Here is a 22,820-nt window from a genome sequence, read left to right as displayed (position 1 = left end):
TGAAATTATTTCCTCTTTCTTCTACCATCTTCTTCGTCCTTACAACTGATAGTAACTGACGGCAGTACTGACGACACTTCTCGTGGACCTTCAGAACTGAAATAAGTATAACAGATTATGAGAAGAACAAAGAGCCCAACTGATCGACCGCACATGCGCACTAAAATCACGTATCGCACACATACCCGCACGTACACGCACGCGCGCGTGTTCTATTCAGTCACTTGTATGCTCTTTATTATATATATATGTAAGTGCGTGTGTATCATTCTATGTATATATATATACACATAGAAATGTATCATCATATATGTATATATTGCGTCGTGGAAGAGCAACTACGAGAGCTTTTCTAAATACGCGTCTCTAACATAGATTAGATCAGCGATAATAATTGATTTGTACGGAGAATCTTTCCCCGTCCTTCGTAATAGTCAGAGTTATAGATTAACTGGTCGCTATGTATAAGAGTCAGCACAAGGCTAGGATACCGTCGGAGTTTATTAATGCAAATTAATAGGAGATCGCGCATTCTTTTGTAGGATCCCGTGGAGCTTGTGAGGTAGATAACAAATATAGTATGAATTATAGTTATCACAGTATATTTGTTGAAATAAAATACAATTGTTGCTCTTATATAATAACGTGTATTTATATTGCTGCTATTTAGATTGTGCTGGATAGCCCCGATTGAGGCATAGCCAGTGATATTGATAAGACTCGATTATTTTACTGCTGAGTGAAAATGCTTTGATGCGATTGCCTGTAGATTTCTCCCGAACTATCCACGAACGCATTAATGAATTAGGAAAGGAAAATGGAAAGAAAGGAGTTTAAGTAAAAAGTGTTAGGAAAGGGAAAACAATATCCTTATTAATCGTGTGCGTGTCAAGATAGTTTATTTGAAATGTTTAAACAGTCTCATGTGTGATCCTTTGTCCTGGTGACCGTGTGGACTCATGAGAGTTGCATTGATATTTGAAGGACAAACTCTTGGCTTGTCGCACCTAAGAGTCTACTTTCACAGTTTATTTATTGCCCATTTCGACATATTATTGAAGACTAGGTACTTGACTAAAAACGTCAAAACTTGAACAAAAGTGGTAATATGTTTTTTATCTATGTTCATTCTTAGCGAGTATTCAAGGAGTTCCCAAAAGCAGATATTTCAAATAGTAATATATATAGGACCCTTAGAAGAAAGTACTGTGAATAACTAAGGGATACACGTGTACGTCACAATATATGATACACATGTACATAGATATATATAATAGAAAGATATATTTTATATATATATATACACACACACACACACACACATTTACATGTGCGCGTGTACACGAATGTAAAAAAAATTCGCCTTGTCAACAAAAAATAATACAATAGCAACTCAAGATTGAATAGGACATTTTTTTTGAACGTTCTAAGAAAATTAAAAGTGTTATTTACAATCTACGGTGAAGGTGAAAGATAAACCTAAAGGAGAAAAAAATCGGTAAAGCATCATTTATCAGCAATCGAAGGAGAAAATAAGATACATATTCTCATATAAGTTTTACGTAATGCTATCTAATACTATAAAACATTAATTATATGAATGAGTAAAGAATTAATATTATACACTAGTTAACTATTATATTCTATTCGAAATGATATTATAGAAATATTTTTAACAATAAAATGTTTAAAATTTTCAATTATACTTTATACTATAATCTGTTTATCAGAAATTGAAAACACAATATGTCATAATATTAAACTATTTTAACATATTACGGACCAGACATCTTATTACTAACCGTTTTTTTCGCATAAAATATTTTTAAATCTCTAACATCGTTATATCAATATTTGTTTTCAACAAATATTTTAAAATTACATGCGTTTTTAATATAAATTGTGCATACTAAAATCTTTTTAAAGTATGATATTTAATAAATAAACGAAACTCCAAATGGCTTGCAAATATAGCGCATTTCACTACTTTTGCTAATGTAAGTGATCTGTACATATAGCAATATTTGAAACTTCTTAAGGAAAAATTTTATATCTTATTTTATTTTCAGTATCACGCATTTGAAATATCCTACATAAATTTAAAAAATTACGATTAATCGGGTAGAATTTTTAACTATTAAATCTTATTACTAGTCTATTAACTCGTAATTCCACTCTTGATTAATACATAGAAAATGAGAGATATTTTGTCATTTGTCCATATTGTCTTAACAATTGACACACCAAAAACATTTTAATATTTTATAATTACATTTGGTGTTATTTCAATCATTCTTATTTTATAGTTTCCTTATATGATTTCATAGATGAGATATTATTATTGTCAAATTATGAAGTTTTTACTCATCAATCACTCTATATACATACATCTTCAAACATTCTGCATTTTTACAAGATTATTTACTTATATATATTTTTATGTTAAAGAACACAAAGTTAATTTGTCATTTTATGTAACAAATTGTTAAAAAGTTATCCTATGATTATATATTGTCAAAACATCTTCAAAAAGGTAATTTTCAAAGTATAGATATACGACTGTATAAGAATTCGCAACGCATTAATGTATGAAATTGATGTATAATTTTATAAAATATTTATCATTAATATGGAAAAATTAATGATTCTGAACGTGGCATTAAATTAAAAATGGAAAAATTGTATTTAAAATTGTTTTAAAATTTAAATTGTTTAAAATTTAAAATGTTGTATTTAAAAAAGGAAGGATTTAGATTAATAAGAAAATATGTGGCTATGAAAAAAATTGTTTTTCTTTTCTTATCAATGAAACGACTTTTCTAGTTTTTATATAAGGGCCAAAGTATTGGCCTTGCAATTTCATATCTTTTAACATTTCCTTATAGACAATTTGAAACTATACAGACAGCAATAGCATAAGTCGCAAAATAAAAAAATCTAATTTATTTTCAAGTGAAATTCATGATGATATTTCAAAACAATATTAATTATTTATATAAATGTATTAATTAGATTACCCTATGCAATGGAATATGTTTTAAATATTTACATATTTACATTAGAATCAAAGGGTATCTGGTCCAAAGACACATTCGTCTATTGAGAAAACTTACGTTTTTTCATGATAATGAACAGAAATTTGTAACTTATGTATTGTATTTACATTTTATCATGTTTTTATTTATAATAAATAAAAATTATAGTAATGATAATAATGATCTACAATCATAGAACACACATATGAAACGGAACATATGATATGTAAACTTTGAGGTTCAAAACCTAATCTTTCTAGCTCAGATAAAACTCTACTTTGTAGATGATCAATAAAAACCAATTATTTATGACTTTCATGCAACTGAGATTTTCCATAACAGCTTAACTTAACAACTTTGTTTATGATAATATATGATGATAGTGATATAAAAACAAAGAGAAGTAATATTTTGTTTTTTGTAATGAAATGTATGTAATACTTTTATTGTCTTCAGAATTACTGATATTTGTATTCAAATTTTTCAGTTTCATTTAAAGCACTCATAAATCTGCGTTTATTGTTTATTACGGTATGACCATCATTTACAACAAATGTAACCAATAATATAAAACATATAATAATATACAATTTGCAACTCTTTATTTTGTTTCAACAGTACTATTTAACAAATAAATATACATATTGCTTTTGACTAGAAAAGGACTAGATTGAGAGAGAACATTTCAATTGCAAGTTAATCTATCCTAATGTGATTTTACATATGCTATAAGTAGCAATGCCTATTTTCGTTTGCCAAATACATAAACATGATCTACATTTACTATTGATATGTACTTGAATATAACTTACAAATTTTTACAATTATTAATAGATATTTTGTATAAAAATATTTTTCTTTTGATAAAAAAGCATTTTTAATAAAATAGATATACATTTTTTTTAAGGATGTTCATTAAACATGGTTTTATAATGACCTACGTAATCCATGAGAATAGGCGTAATTCTTGACCGATGAATAAGGTCGCATTTTAAAGACGAAGGATTAATCTAGGACTTAATTTTTCCGAATTTTTAAAAAAGCTTTCAGTAGATTCATGTTTAAAATAAGACCTCCTTCATTAAAATTGGTAAAAAATTACTCCTGTTCTCGTTGCTGAAGTAAATGATGTTTTCGACATTATTCGCGATGAAAAAGTTTAATACTAGACATTTGCGACGGAAGAGAAGCTTGTATCCTCTCTACTGATCATTATATACACGATCGATTATAGTATGTTTTTATCTGTGAAATAGTTCGTCTGTGTACATAAATAGCCGATGGTCAAATTTTCTAAATATTTTTAAACGCAAAGAAATGCGTTTCACAGAGAAGCTACGGTAATGCAATCGGTTATTTTAATAAGCTTTCGAAGTAGTATTCGAATTTCTAAAATATTGTTAAATTTTGGAAAAATTTATAATTCCTTATAAATTTTATAGATTAAAAAGATAGAGATTCTATGAGCAATGTATCGCACATTGACAAGCATCTAGATTGATAATTTTATAATTTAGTACGGTGTTGCTGTTCAATCTCTTATATTTTCTCCAATGATGGTTGAATTTCTGATGGTGATCTCTGTCGAATAGCACACAGCAGTATAATTTTGTTCGATGACATGCGTATGAAGAATATATATTATAGTAAACATATATATTATATATTATTTTTAAAAAAGATCAAAACACGAGTTCATTTCCACATTACGAGATTTTTCTCCCAGTGCTATTTTGTTATGGTTCCCTCTGTAGGACTTCACTTCATATTATTACTATTACTATTACTATTACTGTAATAATAATATGTAATATAATAATATAATAATAAGAATAGTAATAAGAAAAAATGGAAAAATATACTTATATTATATACATCATGATACATATGTTGACGGTGATTTATGGTAACAAAAAGAGTAAAAAGCGTCATTTTATGTGATGATTTTATGCGCAAACTCTCAACAAATCCTGTCCTTGATAATTTCAACCCATGACTACTACCCAACGATAGATAAGACTAATCCTTTGCACTCTAAGCAATTTTTAATAAGAGCTTTTAGCAATTCTAAGTTGTTTTTACAATAAGCTACCAGCTACTTCAGGAGTATTTCACCAGATCGATTAGAATAAGCAGATATCGAAATATCTCCCTATATGTATAAAAATACAAAGTTGTTTAAAGTTGCCGCTGCAGCGACGACAACGCAGTGGAAAAGAAAACAACATATCATGAAAAGTAGGTTTTCATCCGCTATCATTGTCTTATTACCTTATGGTCGTTATGTATTTGTTTCCATATTATTTCTTCACGATGGCATTTAGTAACTAAAAGGTTAAAAGATCATATGCGATATGTACGACGTAGAACAAATCAGTTGCCAGACTGTTTTCACGTGAGCGTAGACAAAGTTGTGTTTATTTGGTTAGAATAACGATTAACCATTGTAACGGAAAAATCACAAAAAATGCCCAAAGTGGCTAAGGTAAAATGATTATTATACATTAGTATATTTTATTTTGTAATTATAAATTATAGCATACACAACTTATAATTGTAATATTTATTCACAATTAAAATTTTTTTTAGGAGAAAAACAAAGCACTCGAGAAAATTTAAATAATAGCAAAACAGCTATTAAGAGAAGCAAAGAAAAAAATCTTTATGCAATAATGTTAAACCTATCTATAATTTTACGTAGAGAACAATTCACTTGTAAGTATTCCCTTTTAGCCGCCTAAGCAGAAAATATAAGATCCCCATAAATTGGCTGATTATCAACATGGAAAATGAAATATCTATGACGACAATATGTGTAAGAATCATATGGTTATAACGAATCGGATGAAATATGCCCGATGGGAAGAAAGTCAGAAACAATGCAGAGAGAAAGGTACTTTAAATACAAAAAATAGTACATTTTATAGTCTTTGTTGTATTAGAAATATTTCAAGGTTTTATATGTCCAATTTATTTTAAATCTGTATATGAACGTGCGCTAGATGTTGATCATAGAAACATTAAATTATGGCTATATTATATTGAAACAGAAATGCACAATAAGTAAATATATTATGCTAGAAATTTATTAGATCGTGCAGTCATAGTTTTACATACAACAAATCAATTTTGATACAAATATACATATATGGAAGAAATGTTAGAAAATATTACTGGTAAGGTTTGATATAAAATTAGGGATTATTTTTTATTATGTAACTTGATTTTATAGAGATTTATTATAGAAGCACGTCAAGTTTTTGAGCGATGGATGGAATGGGGACCTGACTAACAGGCATAGTAAACATATATTAAATATGAATTACTATATAAAGAAATACAATAAGCTAGGTAGAGATATATATTTGTATAGAGAGATATATAGTTCTGTAAAAAATTTAGAACGCAAAGTTTATGAAGGTGTTATAAACTTTTTCGGAGATGAGAACTTAGATGAAAAGCTATTTATAGCATTTGCAAGATTTGAAGAAGGACAGAAAGAAGTATTATTTTAAAATAACAATATATTTAGTATCTCTGTTATATTAAGTATAATTTTAATATTTCTTTGATAGCATGATAGAGCAAAAATAATCTCTAAGTATGCTTTAGACAATATTTCAAAAATAAGAACAAAAAAAATATTTAATGCATATGTCATACATGAAAAGAAATATGGTGATTTTGTAAGTAATTCATACTATAAAGATTAATATTTATTTAATACGAAATATGAATTAAAAAGTTATAAGTATTAATATTAATTTGTATAAATTTATAAAAAAATAACACAAATTTCATAACATTTTTAAATAGGTATTGAAGATGTAATAATTAGTAAAAGAAAATATCAATATGAACCAGAAGTCAAGGTTCTTGAAAATTCTTCCAACTATGATGCTTGGTTTGACTATCTGAGATTAGTAAAATCTAAAGAAAATCATAATGTATTAAGAGCGTATGAACGAGCTATAGCAAATTGCCCTTCTACTAAGGTAATGAATATTTACATTTTAACAATTCTGAAGTCAAATTGAAGTTCCTTTCCATTAAATAAATTTTTTATAGGAGCATGGAAACGATATATCTATCTGTACATAAATTATGCTTTGTATGAAGAAATTGACCTGGAAGTTATAGGTAAATGTCGTCAAGTTTCAGGTACAGTTTATCTTATATAAAATTATTGTTATATATAAAGAGTTTTATAGAGCTTTATAATACTTTATTGTTGCATATAAATGTAAAGAAAGTATACTTTCTTCAGGTAGATTTGCCGCGCGTCTCATGGCCCGCCCTTCCTTTGTCTTTCGTTATCTATAAATTCTTTTGTTACCTACAAATCAAGCCGTTAAGATTTGGGGAGAGAAACGAACAGTAAGAAATAGATCGTAGACGAGAGTAATAATTAGTAAATAAAATTTAACAGAGTGAACAATAAACGTGAATTGTCGTTTCTTTGTTCACAGGTAAGATTAATTAGCAGTTAAGTAGCGATTAATAAATAAAGATTCATTTCTTTGTTCACAAAGAAACATATTTTCGTATCACTTCACCCAAATTAAAGTTACTAGAGTTAGTATAAAAATAAGATATTACATAAAGATAAAATTTTATAATATTTTTTTATTTTTTAGAATCAGTTTAGATCTTATTCTACATAAAGATTTCACATTTTCTAAGATATGGCTATGTTATGCATATTTCGAAATACAACAAAAAAATTTTATTGTAGCGAGAAAAACATTAGTATGCTATTATTATAATAATTTTTTTTATTATTTATAAGTATTGAATTATTGTATTTTTAACTATTTAATTTCATTTATTTCAAGGTATGGTATTGGATGTGTATCCCAAAGACAAATTGTTCCGTGGTTACAATGATTTAGAGGTACAATGTAGAAAATTTGACAGATGCAGGATTCTGTATGAAAAATTATTTGAATTTGCACTTCAAAACTGCACAATGTAAATGAAAGAAAACTATAGTTACATTTATCTTATGTTTTATTGTATTTATATTTATTTAATTGTTATAATGTCTATAAAGTTTCTAAAATAATTAGAAACTTTATTAGGAGACTTTGACCGTACTAGTGCTATTTATGAATTAGCTGTGTCTTAGGCGAATTAAGTTATATTTTTATAAATTACTACTAAATGTAATTAAACCTGTCTTTTACATTTATTTTTATTTTTTATCAAAAACATGTTTAATATTTTTATTATTTGTATTATTAGTTTGAATATGCCTGAACTTTTATGGAAGTCATATATAGATTTTGAAATATACAGGATGAAATAGGAAATACCAGACAACTATTTGAGAGATTATTAGAACGAAATGTTCATGTCAAAGTAAGCGTGATTTCATGGTATGATTATATATATATATATAAAACTTAATTTATAAATCTTCTTACATTATAATACACGCGTTTGGATAGCTTATGCTAAATTTGAATTAGTTAATTCTCCATCGGAAGATGATGTTGATAATGTTAAATAGTAGAATAACATTAAATAGTTTTGGACGAATTTAAATTGAAAAGAAGTATTCTTAATTTATATTAAAACTAATCTGTATTAAATAGAAGATATTTGGCTTCGAGAAAAAGAATTCGACTTCATATTCTCAGAAGAGGAATATCCAAGAGCAAATCTTAACTTCTTGGCATTAGCGAAAGCGTGGATAAAGCAAAAAATTTCTAATGAAACTGCTCAAAATGAAAATTAACAATTAGAATCGGACAATTAAAAATAATTTATATCTTTTGTATTATTATTATATTTATATTGTGTAAATAGGCAATATAAGTATTGTGGAGAATTTTATATTTATCTTGACTTATTTATAAAGTGTAAAAGGTATAAAATTATGCTTTGATAGTTTTTTTTTTTGTGTAAATACAGTTTATATTTTATTAATAATAAACAATTTTCTATAATTTATATTTAAAATCTTTATATTGAAAGTCCTGTATTATCACTTCCAATAACTTATATTTAAAAGTCGTAATACAGAGGTTTTACAATATATTATACTGCAAATATTACGAAATTTTACAATATATATATTTATATTATAAAATAGGGAATTTAATTAAAGATAGCATTATTTTATGCAAAGTATTCAGAGGCTATTAGAAAGGTAGTAATTTAAAATAGTATTTTCCATTAAGAACTTACAACAAACTTTAACTATTATCACTGGGATTATTTAGTACAACTAATGATCGGCAACTATCTTTAATATATGCTTGCTTATTAGGTTTGGAATATCTTACTTTAAATGCGACCATAACATGCAAGTAATAATCTTCAAATCATTTTAGAACAATCTTTATACATTTTCAAGAAATATATAATTTCGATAATAATCAATTATCATATTCGATTTTGAAACTTTTTCTATGATTATAATTCGCTTATCTTCCCAAATTAGCAGCAAATAATTTTTTTCTTTTTTGTCATTAAAGTGAAATGGATGCGTTTAGAATAAAATAAAAAAAAAAGATTAACTAAGATGTGAATAAGGAGTATACGGAATTTAGAGATACAATTGAGCGATCGAAAAGTAAACTTAATAAGGAATAAAATAGTCAATGTAATACCTGAAAAATACATTTGGAGTGATAAGGGTTAAATTATAATAAAGCAAATTATATTTGTGATATTGTAATATTTTTTACTTCATTTTAAAATAAATTCAACTGATACCATTATGGATGAAAAATAATAACGGCAAGTGACCACCTTAGCTTTATATGATCACGTGCATTCTCTTCGTCTAACTTTCGATTACATTCTCGTACAAATAGGATTAAATTTCATAAATGACACGAGTGATATTGGCCTCTCATCCATCGTCAATCATCAAGACTTACTGGCTGAAAAATTTAAAATTAGTTATTGCACTACATTATTTTGAAGAAATTAATAGCTGTATTTAATATATATTGGAAAATATGAGTTTTCCTGCCGAAACGACGAATTATCTGTTAGTTTTAAGACTATAGAATCAAATCTATGTAGATGTACAACCTACGTTAGTTTAATTATATACAATAAATACAAAAATATTAACAATATTATTGCAAGATATATAAACAGATGTTTAAAAATTTACTTATAAAAAGATATTTACAAATATTCGTACGTTATGTGTTAATATATGTTCAGATCTTTATTTGATAAGTTATGTGTTCCTTTCGAATTTATAATACTAATGAGTCACGTAATGTAAATTAATTTCCATTGCAAAAATAATCTCTAATCACGCAAGTGGCATGATTGCCATAAACATGATACGGTGCGTTAACAATATTTCTTCACAATCTTTCCACGATATAGTACCACATCTTATGAGCCCTATATGTCATTGTGATCTATTTGGTACAAGCAATTCTTCTTACTTCTCAAAAGCATTTGCAAACAATTCACATACTGTATCACGAAATAAAGAGAACAGACTTTCATGTAGTGGCGTGAAAATTATTCTTCAAAATTACCAGATAATGGCAAGAAATGATTGAACACAAAGTTGTTTGTCCAATATCGTTCAAGATGTATGACTTCAGTGATAATGCGAAAAAAAGAATAAAATGCACATTAAGAAAATTGACATTTCTCCCGAATCATCGAATCGTTATGTACGTTTGTGTAATAAGTACGGCGCGCAAAACTGATAATGAAACATCAATGTATGTTTCATAATTTTTACAGAACAACTAGTATAAAAGATTACGGAATACGTATTTCGTAAAAGAAACGAAACGTGCGATAGACGTTGTAAATAGACGTTCGGACTCTTTTCATCTTTAACAAAGGTTACGTGCAGCTTTTTTTGCATGTGCCTGAAACAATTCATTATAATAATAAATTGGTGATATTATTATTTAGATTATATTATTTAGAAGAGATACTAAATATACTAGATATATTTACATTATATTTCAAAAAGGATTGTAAATCTTCTTCTTTCGTTGATTTTTCCATATTGTTCTTGCTGTTTAAAACAATGCGTTATAATAATAAATTGGTGATAATATTATTTATTGTAAATATCATTATGCGGATTCGATAGAAATAATAATGAATTTCTAAATATATATTATAATTAAATACTTATTGTGTATATATATATATATATATATATATATATATATATATATATAATAAATATATATATATATATATATATATATATATATATATATATATATATATACTTAAATAAAATATTTTGGAATAACAACAGAATATGTATGGTCAAATCAAAAATAGCAGACTGTACCCAAAATGGTCTAAAAGAAGCAACACGCGAGAGGACTACAGAAACGTAATCTTTATATAAACATTTCATTATATAAAATAATAATTTTCATTGATTGTAATTAATTAGTGATATTATATATTTGTTTAAAAAATATAATTTTTTAAAACTCTATTGCTTGATTTTTCGAAGTAACGTGATGAGTTAAAATTAGATGTGATTCATATACCTTATTTTCTCGATATAGGATGTCGAAACAAGCATATCTGCATGAAATCTATGCTCCATGTTGCAATGGTTTACACCATAAATTCTCCTGATCGCAATTTATGTTTGATTGTAATGATTAACAACTCATTCGAAAAATGAAGATTTTCTACACGATATTCTCGGTTCCGATTTTCGAAACAAGTTTCTATATGCGTGAAAATTACTTTTGCAAATTATTTTTTTCTAGATGATTTTTGCACAGAAGATGAAATTTTTCCAAAATCGTACATGAAAATCTCATCTAAAAAAACTTTATCTTTTGAATGAGGTCTTAAGAATTCATAGTGTAAATTTTTGCAAACACACAGGGAGAGAATTTTTTTAAAGCTGTTCCTTATCTTTCATTCGAAGTATTTCGACGATTGGTTTGATATATATAAATATCCTTCTTTGATAGGGTTGTACTAGAAACGACTCACATAAATTTTACGATAAATACATAAATAATAATAAATATATTTAGAATAATACTTATAATAAGTAGTATATAAATATACGATACAAAAACAAGATTTTATCTAACATTTTGTAAAAAATAATAATTAGTGAATATTTAAATATTAAATATTATTACAGAAATCAAAATATTATTATGAGGTAAAACTCTTAGCGCTTTTTTTAAATGGTTTACCCCGATAGGACTAATCCATTCTGTACTACAAGTATTACTATTATTATTACATCAAATGACAATGTAACATAATAATAGTAATAAAAACATATTTGAATATTATGTATAATATATACATTCTACTTTTTAATAAAAAAATCAATGGTGACATGTTACTATTTGGATATCTATGATAAACTTTTATAAGTACATTGTATTTTTAAAATACTCGTTGGAAGAATACAAGCTTTACAGGAATAAACGATTTCAGGCAGAAGGTACTCGTAATAAAAAATCGTAAGCTGTCTTCTATTCTTCCTGATAGAAAGCGGTAATTCTTTTTTTATCTTATCATTCCTTATAATGTCCAGACAACGAAATAATACTATTTGTTTTGTATTGCGTCGTATGGGCGCTACTACGAAACCGATTTTAGATGCACGTTTCGCACCGGACCGGCGATGGCAGTCGATTTGCACGGAAAAATATCCCTCGTCTCGTCCTTGTTGTCTGCGCTATATAGACCCACTTAGCGCCACTTCTATGCATCTAATTTCTGCAAATCTGTTTGTCACAAAGGTTTTAAGCACATGAGGAGAAGTGTCAATCCAGGACAGACAGATAATCGAGTCCGTCCAGAAGATACTTTTTGCAATGTGCATGATTGGCAACGCCTTTTGCACTACTTTGTGCAATCGTACGAGTAAAAGCGCGGCGCTCAACTCGAGGCTCGGCATGGTTAAGGCTTTAATTGGTGCGTACTCGCAATTTCGTGCAGAGAAGGGACTCTTGTACCCTTACGTTCTCCGTTGATGATCGGATATAAAAAAAAATATATATATATTATATATATATATCGATAACTCGACTGATTTTTTTTTTAATTTTGATTAAGATTTACCCTTAACGATTTAATTATTATCTCCTTATCGTTTTATCCTATACTTTGATAAAAAAAATTCAGAACAAATAAAACGAAAATGATAACATTTTTCCATATAGATATTTATACTGCTGTAGTCTCTAGAAGTAGTGGGTAATTTCACAGAATAAGTTAATAAACGCACTGCGTAAACAAATATTGGAAGAATGTATTTAAGCCTAAAATCTTTGTATTACTGGTATTTATCTATCTATCTCTCTCTCCTCCTGCGACTCATCGACCCTTTCCACCCTTATCTACTGTCCTGGCTACGGTGCACGCAATGGGACGAGAAACAACTGTTTGCCGGTAGAATGGGTCGCAATGTGAGTAATGCGAAAGATGCCATTGTTACGGTTACATACGTTTACAAAACGTGGCATTGTTAATCTCCAATAGCATAACTTCTTTTTCTAACAGAATTATTCTATTTTTTCGAGCAAAGCCACCACCATTGCTACCGCCATCGTCATTGTCACTGTCAATTACCACTTCCCTTTCTCTTCTTCTTTTTCTTCTTCCTGATCTATAATTTTGATGAAATCTTACGTAGTTATTTACTGAGTGAGATTGTTCCTTGTTTGAAATAAAAATATTGCCCTCCTATTCTTTGGTGCAATTTTTTTTGCAATTCTTATTTTTACTATTTTCATTATTTCTTTTCTTTCTATGCATGCGGCGCCGACGTACAATCATTCGAAAACAAGTTATGTCTAAGTTTCTACTAGCGGCATGCATTATCTCCCGCATCCTCTCTGGCTCTGTTTTTTTGTCTCTGTCGTTGTGCACCAGCCAAAACAATCCTTGCAGCTCTTTAACTCCAATTTCATTCTCTGTCTCTCTCTTTCTCATTTTCTTTCTTTCTTTCTTTTTCTTTAGACTCACGTACACTGTGTTTCCTCGTTCATCTTAGCATGGTCACTCGTAAGTTGGGTTTATTATCACTACCGCTACTACGCTGGAACAATGGAGATATATTATCGGTTCGATCTCGCGACTGCTTTCTGCTGCTTGCTTGTTCGCTCACTTGTTTGCTTGCTTGTTTGTTTGTGCTTTTGGTTATTCGTTTGCTTAGTTGTATGGATACTTTGTTGTATAGTTAGTTGGTTCCTTACTGGTTTACTTCTATCATAGTTTTGGGTTAGCTTGGAAATTTTATTATTTTCTAAAAAGAACATTTGGAAACAGGAGGAACTAAACTAGTCTTATATGGATACTTGGTGTGATAGTTGTGTAAAATGATTAGTAACAATCGAAATCATCGAGGTTAGAACAGAAAGAATTACTTATAACGGAATCATTTGATCGTCAAAAACGAGGGAGGCAGAGAGGGAGAGAGAGAGTGAGAGAGAGAGAGAGAGAGAGAGAGATTAGTAGGGCTAAAGTTAATTAAAGATCCAACTTCTCGACTAACTAAATGGGCTCTTAAATTAGCTGAATATAATTTCAATATCATCTAGTAATCGGGAACTGTTAAGACAAACGCGAATGCTCTATCTCGGAATCCTCCAGAAACTATGTAGATCTTAACTATTCGTCCATCAAACGAAGCATCATATGACAAATCTTTGTATTCAATCAGACCAAAGATAAATGAACAAACATTAAAATTGAAAGAAGAACCACCAGTAGGAATTTCGACGCCATTAAACATCTGTATAAACCAGGTAAATGGTGATAAATCAGAAATAAGATAAGTGTTGCATGAGGCGTCAGGTGGTTGTTCCAATATCTCTCTCCGCCCCAATCAAAGAGACGACGATTCGTATACTAGCTCAGAAGGTATGTTTGATCCTGCCTCGTGTCCGTACATTATATCGCCTCATTCAGAGGAAACATATAGGGATTCGTGGAATATGGTAGAATCACACGATCAAATTTCGATCAAAAAAGACACTTTAGCGATCTTCATCAACTATGCGCTGAATTCTTTATGATGAAGGAGCTAAACAATTGGCCAAACTCGGAAAGCTTCTTCAATATAAAAATCTAATGCTGGGACCTGCAAGAGTAACAAATTTCTGAAAGAACAAATTAATATCTCTACTCCTTAAGGAAACGGACAAGATAATGTTAAGTGATGAAATACAAGATTCCGCACTCGTATCGCTATTATTGGTACCACGAGAGCTGGATCTTTGTACGATATCTATTTCAAAGACAATCAAAGTTGATAATGTACCATGGCAATACATCAAAAAAGGACTAGGAGACATGTTTAATGGAGAATCTTGTACGATTTGCATTTGTAAAAATTTGACAAAAACACCTGAGAAACATAAGAAGGAGGATCTAATACGAAAATATCACGCATTAGGAGTATACATAAAGAGGTAACAAAAACTTACAACAGAATAAGACAACATTATTATTGGAAAAATATGAAGGAACAAATACAACTTTTTATTCAAAATTCTTTAGAATGCCAACTATCAAAAATTGGTTAGAATAAATAATAAATACCCGATGATAATAACAGACAAACCAGGTGCTACATTCGATATAGTAGCAATGAGTATTGTCGGTCCTCTCCTTCAAACTCCAAAGGGAAATAGATTTATACTGATCATCCAAGATCAACTTAAAAGGTTCTCCATCGCAGCAACCCTCTGTATCACCACGTCCATTGACATAGCAAATATAATGATCAATGACTTAATTTGTAAATTCGGAGCACCGCGCGCTATCTTTACAGATAAAGGTACGAATTTTCTAAGTTCTTTTACAAAAGCAATTGCGCGAAAATTCAAAATAAAATAATATAAGAATAAAGCGTCTTATCCGCAGTCTAACAAGTTGATAGGAAGGTCTCACCATGTACTGATGGAATATATAAAAACGTTTGTCAAGAAGGGAAAGGATTGGGACAAATGATTAGGTTTTACGATGTTCTCGTATAACACCAGTACTCATGAGGGAACTCGTTTCGTACCTTATGAACTAGTTCTCGAAAAGTCAGCTAAAATACCAGCGTTAGACCAACCATTAGATGAGAATTTGGAATAGACGTATTTTCAATACTACACTAAATTAATAAACAAAATTAATCATACACAATAGGTAGCATGACATAATCTTGTGAAGGCCAAGAAACGATCAAAAAGGTATTACGAACAAAAAATAAATCCTCAAGTATTACAGATGGAAGACGAAGTATTTCTTTTAAAGGAATCCATCTTAAAATTTGGAAATCAGAACATTGACTCTCACAAAATTCTAGAAATGCTTCTCCACAAGAATATTAAATTACAAATTAATGGAAAAACAAAGATATTTAATTGTAACAAATTAAGGAAATCGAAACTAAGTCAAACAAATATTGGAATTTAAACTGTTTCAGAGACGTGGGAAAAATATTAGCAGTAGCGGTATCGATGCTACTTATGGTAAAAATCTGAACCGCCTTCCTGGGGTGAGACTGCGGTGGAGCGATCACCAATATTATAACATTATCATTGTTGGACACTAAGGATTGTGACGCCCCTACCGAAATGCCGAATTCTACGTAGGTTTATATACAACTATTCCGACTAACGAACGTACGCATGTGCATCAATGTCATGTGGAAGCGGACCGTACGATATAACGTTTCAGAATGGCATCACACGTGTCCGTAGTCCACAACGGGAAAAAAGTATATATGTTGGACACGTCCTCGGAATCGTGTAAAGCCGCGTACAACACAGCAATCTTAGGCATAACTCCCACACTTCAAATATCTGGGTTAAAAGTCCACACTACAGAACATCGAAATGTTACGTTGACCGAATTTATATTCACGGTTGGCTGGATTTATTTGCACTGGAACTCAATACGCCGTCCCATATAGCACTTGGAACGACATAGTAGTGCAAGAATCGGTGAAGATCAACCTAGAAGAATACTTTGTACGGTAAAAATCAAGGATAATGACATATTTCTCCGACAGGGAACTAAATGCGCTTTCGCAGAAGGCACTTGTATCACAGACGAGGAGGGTAATGCATTCTGGACAACTGATTCAGCCTGCAACTTCGAGCATTACAATGTGCTATATAAGGGCTTAGCGACAAAATTGACAGTTTTAAGAAAGGCAGAAGAATTCTATATGTTGACTACGCATGACGTCACGCTCGCACTAGAAATTATTTATGCGGTTACAAATTATTAAAAAGTGAACATCCAAAATTGTTTATACTGGAAACACGTAAAGGCTGAAGATTTGCATCAAAAAGAAAACTTTTAGTAGAGGAACTTGATCTTTTGTTTACATGAACTCAAAATTTGTTTTCCTAGAATAGACAATGAAGAACCAGATGACCGCATTATAAAATGATGTCATAAAACAAAAGTGCAAATTGGAAAAACAACGCTTTGGCACTGGCTACATTGTGCCTGGATGAGTTCGCGTATGTAATGAAATGAGCCGGTTACATGGCCGTGGCAACGGGAAAAGTGATTTATATCGTCAGGTGCATTCTGGTACCAGTAAAGATAAGACCATCAAAAGAGTGCTATAAGGAACTCCCGGTCTATCAACAGAACGCCAGTCTATTTTTAACACCAAAATAGAGCATATTAATTAAGTCAGGAACTATCAGGGTTGCGTCAGGGTCCCGGGCAAACATTTGGTGCCCTCCCAAACACTTTGTCCACCATTTTCTGGGAGGCATTACCGGGCACTCCCAAGAACCGGCACGGTGGTTGGTCGGCTTCCGGCCGGCATCTGTACAGTCCGGACACGCTGTCTTATCCGTACACGTTTTGGCCAAGTGGCCCGGTTTTCCACAGACGTAGCAAGGGTCTGTCCTAGGCTTTGCAGCCGGGCACATTGCCGCTACATGTCCGCGCGCAAGGCACCGCTGGCATCTGAGGGGGCGCTGTCTAAGTTCGTGCACTTTCACTGTCGTTTGCCCCTCTCCAGGGCCGCCCGGATGACAGGAACCGGCGCCGAGACAATGGCCTCGTCTAATCTACCCCTGCCAATCCTGATCTCTTCTACCTTAATGAGGTTGAGGTCTGTTCCGGATTGCACCTCCAGAAGTGCGTTCCTTATGACGGTCCCGTTAGCGAACGCATCCAGTCCTACCAACCTTATGGTGCTCGTGCGCAAGGGGCGAGTTATCTTCGCTCTTGGGACGACACTATTTAAGACCTCTGCCACCCGGTCGGCCTTCTCGTTTGCCCCTTTGCCTCGTACAAAGGCACCCGTGAGGCCTCTCCTATAGGACATACCGTCGATCCCCAGGTCTTTGAGATTGACCCCCTCTGTGGCCCGAACGAGTGCGTCTCTGTACGTCGTCTCCTCTTTCCCTTTGCCTCCCCTTCCTTCTTCGCTGCGCGCCACTCGTCCTCTTCCTTCTTTTCCTAGGGGCCGCCTGTCCCCGCAAGGGTTGAGAGTCGCTGACTTTATCCTTTGATGTAAGTAGAGAGAGTGCATTTGTTTCTCTCCTCTGGACCCGTCTCCTCTTTCAGCCAAGCACTTGTACAAAATCATCCTACGGCGTACCTGTTTCGCAGGGGGTCGAGTGGACTCAGCACGGAGCGTGGGGCCTTTGTGTGGCCCACCAGCTCCAGTCGCTGCTCCACTCGATGTCTGCTGTCGCTGTTGCTGCTGCTGTTGCTGCCTCTGCAGCTGCTGCTGCCGCTGCTGTACTTGCTGCCGCTGCTGTACTTGCTGCAGCTGTTGCTGGATCCTGCGGACAGCCTCCACCAGTACCCTTACCGACTCGTCTGAGTGGTTTATATCCGGAGTCCTTGCTTGGCTTTTCTCAGCCAAGGCGTTTTCCAGAATTTTTTCCATCTTCTAATTACCCTCTTGAGGCAAATTATCTCCTCCATCTTCTCCCTATTGCGCAGATCTATGACCCTGAGTTCCGCTTTCAGCTGCTCAATGGTTTCCTTGGCTGACGGAGGATCATCAGCTCAGATTTGGGTCTCATCCTTAGAGTCTTATTAAGTCCTTCCTTAGTTACTTTATGGTTACTGGGTTAAGATTGCGGCAACTCAATCTAGCGCTTTCGGCCGCTATGGAAACTTCCCTCAAGGTATCGAGTACCCTACCAGTCTCCACCTGAGACAAGGCGGGGGTCTACGCCGGTCCTCCATCACCTAGAACGAGCCAGTCTACCCCCGACTCCTCCTCTGAGGAGTAGATCACGGGCCTCGAACGTTTATTCTTTCTTACGTGGATTGGTGACTTCAAGCTGGAAAACCTCATGCTCTGCACAGCACTTGGCGGCGCCTAGCTCAAGCGTCGCTTCTCTCTAGATGTGAGTGTGCATATACGAACGTGAATGGACCTGGTCAGAGCACCATGGGGTGGAGATCAGGCCAATATGTATATAGTGAGTGAGTAATTTCGTCTCCGGGGGCTCGTGCGTCCCTGTCGAGTGCGCCGTAGTGATATGGATGAATATGGATGAATGAATGAGAGCAAGGCGAATACCGTCCTGGCTCACCGAGGAGGGGTACTGGGTGAATTTGTAATACCCATATACGTGATCCCGCCCACCCCCTCTCTCCTCAGCGTGTTAGTAATAAGGATCAGGAGGTTTTTTAGTCGGTAGGCGATCCGAACTTGGGAGTATTCTCAGGCGGGTTGAATCCGACACTACCCTGAGTACCGGACTCGGGGGACCTAGGAAGGTTTTTCCTCTTGACGAAACAAAAAAAAAGGGTCCCTCCTGTGGGTAGGGGGTAGTAGAATACTCCCACAGTACTCCCTGCTTGTCGTAAGAGGCGACTAAAAGGGATTGTGTGAATGGTGTGTGAATGTCGTGTGTGGCTATTCTTTTCTTTGTTCTTCTGACATATCATTTACTATTCTTTCTTTCTCTCTAGCTTCCTTCCGTTCCTTTCCTTTTCTTTGGGGAGCTCGCCTCTCTATAATAAGAATTCTTTAACACGCTCACGCCAGCGCGGGCCACCGGTGGCCCGCACTAGTCTGTCTCAACGGGCGGCGCGTATCACCGGTGGCCCGCATTCGATTGTGTTATTAAACGCTGAAAAATTAACGTTTATTTATTATAAACTCTTTTTTAATTACAATTATACTTAATAACTTAATAACATAACTTTTGTTCAATAACATAAACATAATGGTTCAGATTGTAAATGTAACTCAAATTCTACAAAATTAACATAATAATTCAACATTGCTTTATTTATATCATCATTATTTATTATTTTTTGTGTAATCTATTAAAACATTTCAAGCAAAGTGCTGGGTGACCCTTGCAATGACCACAATACGTTTTAACTCTTGTAGATTTGTTAGTGGCATAATTTCTGGCTTTTTTCTTGGACAAATTTTTATAGCATTCCTTGCAGCGTTTACGGAATTCTCTTGTAGATCCCTCATATGATTGAAGAACATGTTTACGTGATGTTATATGACGGTATATTTGTTCATTGGCCAAAAGGTGATCAATAATAACTTCCCTAAATTGTAACAAATTGATATTTCTAGTGCCCCATTTTTTATGAATATACCAGGCATTCACAAGAGAGGTTCGACATATTAATTGTATTATTATTTTTCGGTACCATTTAATAGTTTTTCGTAAACAACTATAATACCCCAATAGTTGATCTGATAAATCAACGTCTTTTTTTTGCAATATTATAATCAAAAACAGCATCAGGCTTTACTTTACCATTTGTTCCTTGCACAAATTTACATCGATGATTCTTTGAGATAGTTAACATACAAACTGGTCTTTTGTCAATCCATTTCAGAAATTTTACATCGCTACGATTTTCGAAACTTATCATTCCACCACGTTTTTGTTTTTGTTTTACCTGCGGTGGTAGAAATTTTTTGTTCACTTTTACAATACCACAAATAAATGTATTGTTCTCTAAAAACTCTTCACCCAAAGGGACACTTGTATAATAATTATCAATAAATAGTATGCGGCCCTCAAATAATAAGCCATTTAGTAATCTCATTACTACATCATGAGAATGTGATTTTTCAATGATCATTTCATTTTTCCCGGTATAAATTTCAATATTATAAGTGTAACCTTCAGGCAAACACAATTTGTATAATTTTACGCTATACTTATGTCGCTTGCCTAGGATATATTGACGAAACCCTAGATGTCCTCTCCATGGGACCATACTTTCATCGATAACGATATTTTTGCCAGGTTTGATAGAACTCTTAAAGGTATCCATAATTGCTTCAACAATGTTTCGAATTTTGTGCAACCGATCTCCAGTTCTGACTGTAATATTGTCCGAAAAATGTAAAAATTTAAGAATGGATAAAAAACGGTCACGTTTCATTGCATTTTTTATGCGTGAGTTCGCATACATGTCATTGTTAGACCAATATAATCTAATTTCTGGTAATTGCACTACACTCATAATAAGCAATATGCCAATAAAAGTATTCACTTCATCTCTTGTAACAGATTCCCAGGCCTGTTGGTGCATTCTATTGCTAGATGAAGAATTATTTATGCATTGCGTAGCATATTTATTTATTTCTTCAACTATCTTCTATAGTATGCAATCTGTGAAGAATAGTTTGTATAAAGTAAAAGGATCATTACAGTCAGTGTTTTCATATAAAAATTCCTCTTTTTCCGAATACTCATTTATTGCTGAATTTCTTTCTTTTACTTCCTGCCATTCTTCACCATGATTATCGTTCTCTGATTTAGAAATCAAATCTTCTTCCTCTGTAGAACATTCGTCCACTTCTCTGTTTATATTAACAAAATCCTCATCTGAAGAGAAAGAAAGTTTCCATAATCTTGATGCATTTCTCCTGCTTCTTCTATTGATAGATTCATCAGACGAATCACTTATTTCCATATCCATGTTATCTATTATTTATAAGAGCCAAAATTAAAAAACATTCTAACTGCCTTTCGAGTTATACTTACTGACAGAAATCTGAGGTTAGGATGAAAAAACCGCACGAGTAACACAACTAGCAAAATTACCACTATACTATTAACAAACGTACAACTTGTATACAGGGCTGAACAAGTAATAATCGCGTGCCGCCAGATGAAACGCGGCAAAAATTCGAGCGCCGCCTCACGGCGAAGAACATAAAAATCGGCCCCGGTGTGAACGTGTTAATACTAACTCGCTGAGGAGAGAGGGGGTGGGCGATATCGCGCATAAACGTATTACAAATTCGCCCAGTACGCCTCCTCGGTAAGCCAGGCCGGTATTCGCCTTGCTTTCATTCACCCATCTACATTCATTTACTGTGGCTGTCGCAAGAGCCCTAAGGTTCGTTAATTCGTCCTACCAATAGTAAGCACTTTTTCTACCGCGGGTTTGTCCCCTCACCCGAGACATGGCCATGTCGCACGCTTGTTTCAGTGTAGACTGTGCCCACTTGACCAGCTTGTCCACACAGTCCGCACCGGCCGCTCTCCCCCCGCACATAGTTCTACCCGTCCACTTCCCTGAAATGAGGGCCGCAACCAAGTAGTCCTCATCCAACGAGGGGGCTTTTTATCTTGTGGCCGAGAATTTCGGACCCCTGCAGCCTTGTGCCTATAGCTATAACTAACATACAGGTGATCCGACAGAGACTCAGCCTCATCCACCCTCCAGTCCGAGAGGCGGACGCCAGCTGCCAGCGTGCTCCACGTTAGATCGATAATGCTCGATTCCTGTGGTCGAACGCACGTGGGACAGCCAACCTGGTTCAGCGAACCTAGGTTCATTCTATTGGCCCAGACGCAGAGCAAC

General features: G+C 32.9%; 2 long non-coding RNA genes and 2 pseudogenes across 13 annotated transcripts; 2 read left to right on the top strand and 2 right to left on the bottom strand.

The window, feature by feature from the left end:
* Positions 1 to 311: 311 nt before the first annotated feature.
* LOC124429922 lies at positions 312 to 741 on the top strand. The gene is made up of 2 exons (XR_006943609.1): positions 312 to 562; positions 671 to 741. It is a non-coding gene; the product is annotated as an uncharacterized LOC124429922 (long non-coding RNA).
* A 4,428-nt stretch (positions 742 to 5,169) lies between these two features.
* Positions 5,170 to 8,898, top strand: LOC124429917. 12 transcript variants are annotated; one of them, XR_006943596.1, is made up of 7 exons: positions 5,170 to 5,273; positions 5,360 to 5,520; positions 5,625 to 6,721; positions 6,852 to 7,030; positions 7,104 to 7,196; positions 7,303 to 7,504; positions 7,871 to 8,897. It is a non-coding gene; the product is annotated as an uncharacterized LOC124429917 (long non-coding RNA). The 12 variants fall into 12 exon arrangements; XR_006943595.1 differs by lacking the exon at positions 5,170 to 5,273 and adding an exon at positions 7,673 to 7,784 and having other exon boundaries at positions 5,308 to 5,520; positions 7,871 to 8,898; XR_006943603.1 differs by lacking the exon at positions 5,170 to 5,273 and having other exon boundaries at positions 5,308 to 5,520; positions 5,625 to 5,928; positions 6,268 to 6,721.
* An 11,380-nt stretch (positions 8,899 to 20,278) lies between these two features.
* Positions 20,279 to 21,047, bottom strand: LOC124429916 (annotated as a pseudogene).
* A 64-nt stretch (positions 21,048 to 21,111) lies between these two features.
* Positions 21,112 to 21,929, bottom strand: LOC124429788 (annotated as a pseudogene).
* Between the last annotated feature and the right edge of the window lie 891 nt (positions 21,930 to 22,820).

The sequence above is a fragment of the Vespa crabro genome, chromosome 16 (genome assembly GCF_910589235.1).
Source record: "Vespa crabro chromosome 16, iyVesCrab1.2, whole genome shotgun sequence".
NCBI classification, from domain to species: Eukaryota; Metazoa; Arthropoda; class Insecta; order Hymenoptera; family Vespidae; genus Vespa; species Vespa crabro.
The sequence above is the reverse complement of the archived record's forward strand: the minus strand, read 5'-3'. Positions and strand labels throughout refer to the sequence as shown.